The sequence below is a fragment of the Ostrinia nubilalis genome, chromosome 20 (genome assembly GCF_963855985.1).
Source record: "Ostrinia nubilalis chromosome 20, ilOstNubi1.1, whole genome shotgun sequence".
In the NCBI taxonomy this organism is placed as follows: Eukaryota; Metazoa; Arthropoda; class Insecta; order Lepidoptera; family Crambidae; genus Ostrinia; species Ostrinia nubilalis.
In genome coordinates this window covers 6,747,417-6,759,907 of record NC_087107.1, presented here as the reverse complement: position 1 = coordinate 6,759,907, position 12,491 = coordinate 6,747,417, and the positions used below count along the sequence as shown (strand labels likewise).

The window sequence follows — 12,491 nt, the reverse complement described above, 5'->3', positions numbered from 1 at the left end:
ATAAATGTTTAGATAGATATAAAACTTTATGTGGGGATCGTATAAAGTAAACGATTGAAGCGTTAACTGTGAACAAGCTACCTGACAAAATAACTGCTTGTTTTGCTTGAAATCATAGCGCACGCTATGTTTGAAACGCGAATGAATGCTCTAGGATGGGTATTAAATTGTATTTTTATTTAGTATACAAAATGTTAACAATCAAAGCACCCTCTAATATAGGCTTATAATTTCCGACCAACTAAATTATAAAATAACTCAATATTTCAATGATAAAATTATTCAAAATCCCGATAACATTCCTTTGCATAAATCTAAAAGAGTATAAACATGCTACCTTAATCTCTTTGTGGGTAGCAGCCATGAAACAAAACGAAATCTTCAAAAGATTATTTTGGTGGTTTACAAATTAATTAGTATTACCCGCCCATTCCCGGGAAACCCGGAACAAAGGCATGCTAATTAATTATAATTATTATGTTTTGCTCGGGTCTGCTAGTGAATGTGTGTACCTCTTCTTATGTACGGAAATGACTAGCAGTAATTAAAATTTAGGTAGTAGGGGTTCAATGGACTGCATAAACACATAACATAACTAACGATATTCAACTTTTGTTTAATTTTAAAATTAAGAGAATTTTTAACTATTAAGTTAATTTTATTTACCCTTAATATAAACACTTCCGAATTATCAAAATAATGTAGTATACATTTTATAAACTGTTAACATATTTGGTTTTAATAGAATACATGGGCTAGGTATGCTATGTTTGTTTGAATAAATAAACTAATCTTTAATAAAAGTTAAGTTATAGAGCTGTTTTCCTTCACTCATAATAAAGATAGAGTCCCTTCCTAACAGTTTTAAGTAAAATATACACATTGGCTTGTACATGACCGGGCTTACAGGGAAAACCACTTTGACTGCACAAACTGAGCTTGATAGTGGACCGATCCCTTTTATAATACATATCAAGATCTATTTTCAAGTGAAAGAAAGATCTAAAACTAAATAGTATCATAAAAGGAATAGACAACAATAGTAAACGGAATCCTATGAAACCTTGCGAAACACAACAATTAAAAACAAAAAAAAAAAAAATTATATAGGAATTAGGAGTGCAAATAAAGAACCTCCACCCATCATACGAGATGATTGAAATTAATTGTGTTTTATCTGAGAGGAAGCAACTCCCTTTAGATTCGTACTTCTCTTTGTGTTCACAACAATTGCAACTACAACGCTTAGTTTAAACTTATTGTATTGCGTAATGTGATTCACTACAACATAATGCATTACTTGACAATTAAACACAAATAAAGACAAATAAAACATGCAGTATACGTATAAAAATGTCCAAAGCTACATTTATAAGGCATTAAACACGTATCGTTTCAGCATTAATAAATTTTCTTTACCAAGAACCAGACTTTTATCCGCACTATCAGTTTAACGATCAGTGTCAATCACCTTCACCTGCGTTGACGGTCCACAAAATTCAAGTCGCAACAGGTGCGTAGCTACTAAGGGGCTAGGCGGGACAGTGCCCCGGAGCCCCCAAGTTCAGGGAGCCCCCCATTTTCAAATTAAATAGAGAGAAATTCCCTAAATTCTTTCTGTGGGTTGGCAGTGTTGTAAATTTGACGAATATGTGCGTTTTATTGTGAAGAAAAGAGAAGAGAACGGTTAAAAAAATATGCTGTTTTTACGCGATACGCAGACTTTGAAATATTACCTGTATTTGCCTGACGTTTCGACCGAGTTGCATCGGCCGTGGTCATAGGCTGACTATTTTAATTATGCAACGCGAAAGTTTAAAATTAATTAATTTATGCTGTGTCAGGAGTACGTAAGCTTAATGTCAATAAACTTTATAAAACCTAGCCATTTTAGATTGCAGTGGGGCCCCATTTTTTATTTGCCCCAGGGCCCTTGGTTACCTGGCTACGCCACTGAGTCGCAAACCGTCATTTGTATTCCTGGGGGACCCCTCAAATTACTCAGAAGCTATAAAACGAAGTACTCGTGAGAAAACTTGGGAGCGATGCTCCGAGACATTAACAGATGTTTACAAGCCACACGAAAACTCATGGCCGTTACGACTTTAGGAAAATTACTTGACTATTAGTTTACTAATTTAAAAGTAAAAGTCAAAGACTCTTTTTGCTGGGATGATGATTTTATTAAGACGCTAATACTGTAATATGATTATGATTACGAGTAAGTACATAGTATGATGTAAAGTACGATCAGGGGTGAAGACTACTTACTGAAAAAATAGTAATTTGCTTACTTATTGATTCAATAAATAAATATCTTGCTACATTAATAGCTACATTGGCTGTATAATTTATTAAAATTATTTTAAAAAAATTCAAAGACAAAGAAAAACTACTCTATCATAGTATTTAAAGTAGTGAAACCCTCTCAAAACAGTTTAAGCCGCATTTCTCTTCCCAAACGGCTGCATTTATTGCATCGTTCGTTCACCGATATAGTTCGTTGCGAAATACGCGAGCGCGAACTAATGTCAATAGCACGAGGGCTGCGCGCGCGCAGACTACCGATGAGTGCATGCGTGTGTTATAAACAAGAGTTATTCGTCATCTCGCACCTCTAAAGATGCTAGTTGGCACCTTCTGTTATTTATGTCATCAACTCGCACCTTTTTGAAATCTGACGTGTTTATGTATAGTCATCTACAAAAATGTTTTAATAAATGACTTAAAGGAATGTGTAAGCCACTTGCAATGAGTTGAGTTTAATAATAAAACAAAATGTACTTTTCAGATAGGTTTATATTCTAAATCAACATGCTAATAAATATAAATCGGGAAGAAACAAATTATCAACAACTAGCGGCCGCGTGGACCTCGTTTAATTACTAATGATGATGATAGATGGAGTTTCACGGCTTCCCCCGCATGAATAATTTACAAACGTCAAATTTTTTGTCCAGCGCTGTAGATTTTAACCAGTGACGATAGATGGCGCTTTTTACCCACGTCTTATTTATTTATTGAAAAGTTGGTCACATATCGTCATAAATTATAGCCTATATGTTAATCTGGGTTATAAACAATAATACTGTAAATTTTGAACAAAATCCGTTCAGTAGTTTTTGCATGAAAGAGTAACAAACATTCAGACATCATGACATCATCCAAACTTTCGCATTTATAATATTAGTAGGAAGTAGGATATCACAATGTCCTGAGGATACCTAATAGGTACCTAGTATGTAAACTGTCTACTAATATTTAAGTAGGTATATTTAAAAACAAAGCTAGATTTCTAGCTATTTAGTAATGGCGAATTATAATAAGTCAAGCCGCAGATATTTTTTTTTGCCACGGCATCTAACCTCAGATTTTATAACTAAGCCACGGGATATTAAAAGGCTTCAAATATATTAATTCGCGTTCTTTTAAATGCCACCTAAATATCCCAAAGAAAGTGTCAAATGAAGAACAACAATTATTATTACCAATTTTACAATTAACTAACAATTTACATTGTACAGCTTTAACAAACAATCCTAAAAAAATAGTTCAAGCTTGAACTAGAGAACATCAAATCTTATAAATTTAGCTTCTGAAATAATACATTCGTATTCTTTTAACATGAAAAATGGCCAGGCAATGAAAATGTACAGAGGGAAATGCTTGGAACATAATTTTTAACATTGTAACTTTGTTTGGATTAGCTAGTTAGGGGATGAACATTATCAAAAGTTCTCCACCGCAGCCTTTGAAGGTCCCATTTTTGGGTTTTTCGCTTATATGTCAAAAACTTTCTAAATAAAAAACCAAGCATCCTAGCGATATGAATACTTCTAGAGAATTAAAATTAATTTAATTTGTAAGTCAAGTTTTTGTATATCTTGTATAGTTTTCGAGATATCTGATCTTCAAAGTTTTGTAAAACATAAACATTTTTGCCTTACATTTTCAAACTATGAAGAAATAGTTGCCATAATTTATTATTAGATGACAAGTTTGGGTTAGGGTTAGGACAATGTTGTTTAAATCTACCCACAAAATTTAATAAAATTTGAATTTGTGGTTCCTTAAAAATTCACAAAAAATGTTAGTATGGAAATAATCAATTTTCGTAAAATTCTTCTTACAAAACGCTAATTTAATAAGTAAGGAACTAGTACAAATAATTCCTAATAAAAGGCTATTTATTGCAAACAAATAATTTGAATTTGAATAGGTAAATAAAATTATCTCTTGGTAGAAGAGAAAAAAATATGTTTAAATATCCGTTGTTTTTTTTACTTTGCTTAGTTTGGGACTAGAAGCGTAGCGTAAAATGTTTAAGGATATTTATTTATTTCATTTTAAAGGAGTAAGAATGGATTTAAGTAGAAAAAATATGTCATTTTCACTTCTTTTCAGTTATTTTACAACGTAAGAAAAACCAGATATTCTACAAAACGAATGAACATTTATTAGTCTAGGTCTTTTAGTTTCGACGTCATTGTTGAACAAGGATACCCCTTCCCAGTGGTTCCATAGCGCGGTTAACATGCGAAAATGCACTGATTCAAAGAATCCCTTAAAGTTTGATCACTACATGCCCGACACACTGAAAGTTTTTAGTTTCAATTCGTTTTTATTTGACTGTACTTTTGAAAAGGTGCGAGTTGACGAACAAAATAATAGGTAAAATCGGAATTTCCCAACTCGCGCCTGCTAGCGAGTTTGACAGGTGCGAGATGACGAACAACCCATAAACAATACTTAAATATTTTAGTGTTTTGTTTGGGTAACTTATACAGCCTATTGTTTTGATATTTCTTACCTCAGTGAACATCGAAAAAAAACTGAAGATCCTAAATTCTCAACAATCTAGAGCACTGATTTGGATATAATTTGTAGTTTTTGTTTCTCTACAATGACAATAACAGTTGAAACTTATTCATATGCGCTTTCGTAGATGAATCAAAGTCATCTATGCACACAATTTGATCAAAATCAAGCCTAAAACTTTTTTTAAAATATTTTAAAAATATTTAGATCGAGAGGCGAGTCTTAATCCCAGAAAAAAAAAAAAAAACCTAAACCTTTTCTCAGTTTTACACGATTTATTAGAAACAGAACGTCAAAAAGTGTTCACCATTATGAAAAACATTTTAAAAAAAGTAATAACCACTAATGTTTTCAATTAATCGCGTTTAGTGACCACTGAGCCGTGACGGGCGGTGTCACGGTTACAACTATACTTAAAGACCGCATAGCATGCGCAAGCGCGGCACACGCGTGCAGCATGCTAAACGCGGGTGACTCCGGAGTGGCTGGAAGCCTATTGACTGCCTCACACGAAGCCAGGAAAATGGGATTGTATTTCTTTGTTAGTCATCAAGTATGTAAAAATGACAATCTTTTAGGCTGAGTTGCACCACCTAACTTTAACGGTTACTATGACGATAACCGGTGCTTTTTGTATGGAGTTTGACAGATTTTTGACGTTTGTCAAATTTAAAGTAAAATGATGCAATGCAACCCACCCTTAAACTGCGATCTCCAACTCGCCTGCCAAGCGTGGGGATTATGGCAAAACCCTCCACTATAGTGGAGGAGGCTCATAGTCCAGCAGTGGACTGTAAAGTAGGTAAAGGGCTGTTGATGATGATGATGATGTAAAAATGTGTTAGCTTTTGCAGGAATATGCTAGTTTTATTATTGTTAAGTAACTATAGAGTCCAGTATAGTTTTTATAAGATAACTAAGGGCTTCACGGGTTTGTTATATTTAGATTTTTAATTTATCCAGTGATAGGACAATCAATATAAAACAAAAGCTAATTAAACAAAATTAATCATGTTATAAATTATCCATTATCATGACCACCTGTAATTATTTTGTCGTAAAACTGGCAATTATTTTTTAATTTTTCGTTAACTGCTTTACAGTTAAAAAAAAAACACAAAACAAACGTATCGACAACTTAATTGAGCTAAAGTAATTAGTAATTACACTAATCACCAGTTTTCTCTGAGATGACACGGCCTATGCACCTATGAACGTAACACGCAATTTTACAGGCAACTGCACAGAATATCTACTTTTCACAGACACTGATCTTTATTACCAGTCAATAAGATTCATCGTTCATCATCATAACAGACATACCTGTGCATCTGACTGCATTAACCAGCCAGGCGTGAGTCGGAACTGGAGTGACGTACCGGATCACTTTCAATGTTATCCAATACAGCGGCATAAACATAAACATCAAGAACTAAGCATTTGGGAATGACATTCCTGTTATAAATTGTTTGCTTGAATATACAGAGTGTTCAAGTTAGCTCTACCAAATTAATTTAACAGTGATAAATTACTGGCTTAATCTTTCTGGTAAATTGGGGTCATCCTACTGCAGTGAAAACTAAATGATCTAATGATGATGATAAAATTAGTGACAAGAAGGCTTAAGATAATCGTTGTTACGATACAGGAAAATGTAAAATTATTACGAGCATTAGATAAAGCTTATCATTTCATATTTTATATCCAAGAAAATTCTGTGAAAATTACGTTTCCATTCATAAGTAGGTACTCAATTAGAATACTTTACCAACTGATAATTATTGACGTAGATTAATTAACTTTATCTTATTATCATAGTACTATGACAATATTTTAATAGTACCACTTATACAAGTGAATAACGTATGCACATTACGTTCCTAGAATTACTATGTACTTACTTAAAAGATTAAAATATCACGAGACATAAAATCAAAACCAGTTAGGTAGACTCTTTATAATTTAAATGCTAGTTATGCTTATTAGATTGTATTTATACATAAACTAGTTTTGAAAACCGAAAGTCAACAAACTATGCAAAAACGTTAATAATATTTGACTTTCACTAGAGGATATTATCTAGGAGACAGTAGTTTCAAAAGATTCTCGGATAAGACTCATAAATCGCAATGATAATCAAGATAACAACCTATTACAACACTTCACTAGTTCATTCTAGGAATATTACTGTTTTCAGTCCATCTAAAGGAAATGTGTCACTCCACTCACACATTCTCTACTTTTCCGCGATAGCTATGATTGTATATTGTAAAAACACCGCCTGATTTTGCATCACTTCATACCTCTACAGAGAAAAACCTATACTAGATTATAAATTAATAAGAGCCACTTTGTCATTTACAAGAACTGTTCCCAATATTTAACTACTTAATATCCTTGCCTAAAAAAATAGAAAATTAAAAGCCATGGGTCGCAAAATATTTAGAATTTAAATTCAGCGATCCGTCACACCGTGAAGATAAAACACACGGCTTTACTTTTGTTTTTGTTTTATAGATTAGTGAAAGCACTAAACAGTTATTAACTCCTTGAAGCCTCAATAAATACAAAGGTATCATAACTTATTTTGATTAAGATTCAGTATAAATTACGTTCCTGCCGACATTTATGTCATGTGCTGTAATCCAGCGCATTATTTATAGCAAGTAAAACTGGAACAATGTTTGAGTTGTTTGCCTCCTATCACATAAAAAAAAAAAAAAAAAAAATAGTTATCTCCATAAATGTGTTGTAATGTTACGGTAGAAAAGCGACCTAAGTAAGTATACAGGTTGAAAAAAATGAATCATCAAAGTGTTAAAACAAACTCATCCTGTATCATCTTTCCGATATCTTCTTAAGGTGCCCATGCTCATGACGAACTTGTTTCCCTGTAGTATCGTGATTGAAGCGTGTGTATGAGACATGCTATGCAAATATGCAATTAATGAACACTGATGTAGGGCCAACACAACGGATGCATATTTTCTGATCTATATTCTGTATTTGTCACTATTAACATTGAAGAGGATGGATAGATAAAAAAACGTGGATAAAGTTGTTCTAATCTTAACGTTAAAACGGTCTCTCGGAGAGGTCTTTAAATCAAAAGAGCGATGTTAATTATAGAAAAGGCGATAATGAGTACCGAATCAAAAAACTAGTAAAATAAAAAATGTTTCATTGCCGAAATGCATCATTAAACATTTATCAATTATCAACATTAAAGTGTCAGCGTCAAGCAAGAGTACTTGTACTTATACTTACTGCAATAATACGCTCACAACTAAATTCAAGCTCAAGCATATAAATCAAGTCTATGAATGGTAGAGTTTTACATTTCTTCAGGTAACTTCGTACTAGCGTTGTTTCATAATAGTACGGGCTTCAGTCGTCATAATCACTAATCCGCATGGATATTTATGAATCTTACGCACATGACAGTACAGAATCAGTATTCAGTTTTTTACAAAAAGATTAATAGGTAAGGAAAAGCGTATTCCCGCTAACCAATTGAAACACAAGTAGTTTTTTTCAACGGTAAGAATTAATAAAACAACAAATTTTACGAGTCGAGTGTACGTTGTAATGCGTTGTTTTATAAACAATTTATCGTTAGTTATTAAAACAAATGTTCTTAATTAACGCAATAAATAAATTAGTGCATCGCATAATTACAATTATTTTGTAGCCGAACACTAACGTTTATTTTATTTCTTATTTTGTTTATGTGCGAGGAGCAACTAATTAATTTCTAATGACGATTGATTATTATTTATTTTATTTTATAATAACAGAAAACATTCCTTTATTACAACACTAGATCTATCAATAAATTTTGTAACACATTAAAATTTAAGTCTATAATTTTAATTTTTAAGTATTTTAAATTGACTTGCTTGTAAAAATTTTCTTAAAATTACCTGAATGACCAGTTAATTTGAAGTGAAAATCACATAACACATTTTGTCAATTATTAAAAATATTAGCCAAAACTTTGTTAAGCTACGAAATAATTTTCACAAAATTAATTAAAAATTAGAAAGTCACTGAAATTCACAATTGCTACAAGTTCACATTAAAACAATTATTTTTTTTACTTTTGATATTTGCTATCACCGTTTTTTCATCAGAAATGTCACTTGTTTTTTTAAACCTTTATTTTCAAACACTGTCAACCGGCAAAAGTCGCGTGCATACAAAAAAATGTGTACTCACGTGTCTGGCGCGGGTAGCTGCGTGCGATTGGTGCGCCGGCGCCGTTGCACCGCGTTATATGCGCTCGCGCCGGTACGAACAGGGTGCTTCGTTTTCCCTGTTTGTGATTTATCTTTGATTTTTTACGCCCAGGCTGAGTAGAATACAAATTGGTAGGGTTTCTGAATACTTTTTCCTTGACAATATTGGATCATAACCACAGTTTTTTTTTTCTTCGAATGGAATAATACTTTTTAAATACTGAAAATTCAATTTTTAATTGCACTTTCAGCTGATAACTGACAACAGCTGACATCTCCCTACTACCAACACTTAGGAATAAAGTACCTACCTTCTGTTACGTTGAACAGAATACTTGATTTACATTGTAAAATTTTACTGCAATACATCAAGTCCTGCAATGATTTACCTACTTATTACAATAATAACGTTTGTTGCATATCTATTGTTATAAATAATTATCAATGTGGTAATCTGTGTTACGCACGATAGTTGAAGTTCTTTGCTGTAAAATCAGTCTACTAAGTATAGCGCATAAGCAAGCCCCAGCTGATGCTCCCGAGATCCACAGACTGTGGTATCTTTGTCTATTGATAATATTGACGGCTTTGCAACGATAAAAATAAAGCCTGATTGCTGTCTGTACTTATTTCCTTGATCTGTTAAAATGGTATTTTTCTGAGTATTAGGTTTATGACTTAACAATTTTTTTAACCCAACCTGAAATTATCCTAGCCAGCCACCCAAAATTACTTCAATACTTCAAAAAATCTGTCGATAAAATTTTTCCAATATTACAATGCACCTAATTTTTACTGAATCAGAACTTTTTATTTAATAGATTGCCTGTATCATATCAAGCTATCACAAAAATTCATCAGCCTGTACATGATCGATGATGGTGCACAATCAGACAAACGAAAAGTGCAATGTATCAAACAATGGGAGCGGGTCGACCAACGGTCCGGAAACCAGTATGCAGGGATCCGGCCCAAATCGCCGCCCAATATCACTTGAGCACTCATTATCCAATCGCAAAGAATGTAATGTGTATCGATTAATTACGATAAAAAGTCAAGACTTTTTTCGGAGTTAAAATAAAAATCAACGTTCTGCCCAAGCAACACAATAAAATATGGTGTTTCCCTAATTAATACAAAAAAATAATAAGCCATGGAAATGTAATGTCGGCACTAAACTGCAACTAACCTATAATAAATTATGAAAAAAAATCTGGCTTTAAGAGTCGCCTCTCGATATAAATATTTTTCAAGTTATTTTAAAAATATTTAAAAACCTTTAATAAATTATTAAAAAGCCCAGATGTTGTGAGCAAATAGAATCGCCTCTATTTGACAGTTTATTAACTCCACCGCCCTGTGGGTAGAAGGAAATAATGATAATGATGATCATAACTCAACCTCATATACCTAACTGCTGTAAAAAATGATAAAACAAAAATTAAAAATAATTCAAACTGCTTCCAAAAGTTCAGTCTATTTTATAAGCTTCATTTTCACACTTGATGTCGATGAACACTTTCCTAAACTTTACACTAGTAAAAAAAATTAAAAAATTAATGCCTACCTCGTTCTTACTACCGTGTTTCATGTTTTTATGTAATGTTAAAAACTTTACGAAAACAAGTAATGTATCCAAAACATGGCTTTAATTTATCAGTGCGTTAAAATTGTCCCGTTGCGATTGCGAATGTCTTGCGATCCATTTTAATCTCCTCACGGCCTGACCCGATGTCAGAATTCGGGTAATTGAAAATCCTTAAGAGGCTTGTTAAATTTTATACGAACATCGCTTTTAGTGCCAGCAATCCTGTTTTAAGGACCAGGTTTAAGACCGCAGATAAAAATATTAAATATCGGTAAAAGATATTTTTAGGATCGACCGTTACTGGATACTTTGTAGAAAGTACCGAAATGGTAGTTCGAAAAGTAGCTGTAATTTATAACACATAAAGTAAAGTCCTAAATAAGTATCCGCCAGATGGATGTTTGTTACTTCTCGTAAAAACTTTTCAAATGATTTTGATGAAATCAATTCCTCGAACTTCAGGAAAACGAAAAATACTAGATTTCAATCTATCAATCTTGAGTCTTATGATAACTGGTTTCTTGCGCTGCTGCTTCTCAGCACTGGTAAGTAGCATTGGTAGGGTTCAAATAATACTTACTGGGACCTGTAAAAGCGCTTTTATAAAAAAAGCCTATTTGCAGAAAATACTTATATGACTATTTTACATAATCGTAACCCTCTTTGAAAAGTTGCCAGTTCTCCTATCAGCAACATGAGTCCAGTAAGTTGTTGATAAACAAATAGATACTAGGGCCAGTCTGACTTTCGATCTTCACCTACTCTTGGAGATATCAGAGAAATCGCGAATAGCAAAAAACGAGTCCCATGACCAGCTAAGCGATGTATTATAATCATCTCATACATCATGTTTTTGTCATCAATTTGATTAAGATACTTAATACCTACAAGTATCATTTTAATTATCTTGTCAGAAAAGAACCTCCTCCTTTTTTGATGAGTCGGTTAAAAAGTAGCATAATATTATGGTATGACCGGGGTGGTTGGGACTAACCCAAAACTGTCATATCTGTTCACATTCTGTTTTCTGTACTGCACCTCTTTCCAATTTATAATTATACTCGTAACTTATCGTACCTATGGGCTGGTATTAAACAAGGTGTTTCTTAGCAAAATTGTGACTTGCTACAAACACAAAAGTCTGCCTTGGCGCAGACCACCAACTTTTAATTGGTTGATAGTTGGGTTGGGCTGTTAATCAGTATGGAGATGTATGAAAGTGCGCACATTACACCGATTTGTATATTCTTCATACAAATTAAAATCGGGTCCAACTATCGGCCAACTAAAAGTCGGTGGTCTGCGCCTAGGCTAAACAAGGCTTTCTTTAATCGAGATATTTTCGAATACTAGAGTTATAGCTTAGGTATGCAAACAAGACTTTTGTTTGCAAAATATTCAGGATATTAATGTCAACTGTGTTCAATTCTAATTTTTAGAAACTTGTTTTAATGTGGATTCACAATGCAAATGTGTGCAAACTAGTCATAACAACTGGTTAGGTCTATGTTTTCGAATGCTTTGTATAAGTATAATAAATACTGCGGATTACATTACTCATCACTATCACGATGAATAAAATTGCCAAGAATGCACACTTAACACAAAATGGGATCTTCAATCTTCATATTCTGAGCAATGGAGAATGAAAGAAAATCTGCAGAAAAACCTAGTTACAAACATTACTACCTATACTACCAGCACTCTATCTTACTTAAATTTCAAATAATTAAAGTGGGATCAGTTGACTAAGAAAGAATAATTTTAATGATTTAGTAATTTGAGTAAATTCATCCCACGGTATGAGTTTGAAGTAGGATGAGTTGACTAAAGAGCCTCAATATAGA

At 33.0% G+C, this 12,491-nt stretch overlaps 1 protein-coding gene across 2 annotated transcripts in view; it reads right to left on the bottom strand.

Moving 5' to 3' along the window:
* The window catches only part of LOC135081546 (endochitinase), a 29,940-nt gene extending 20,857 nt beyond the window's left edge, over positions 1 to 9,083 (bottom strand). For both annotated transcript variants that reach the window (XM_063976286.1, XM_063976287.1), the window contains exon 1: positions 9,037 to 9,083. The gene's annotated coding sequence lies outside the window, so the exon portion shown is untranslated. The remainder of the gene's footprint in view (positions 1 to 9,036) is intronic.
* Between the last annotated feature and the right edge of the window lie 3,408 nt (positions 9,084 to 12,491).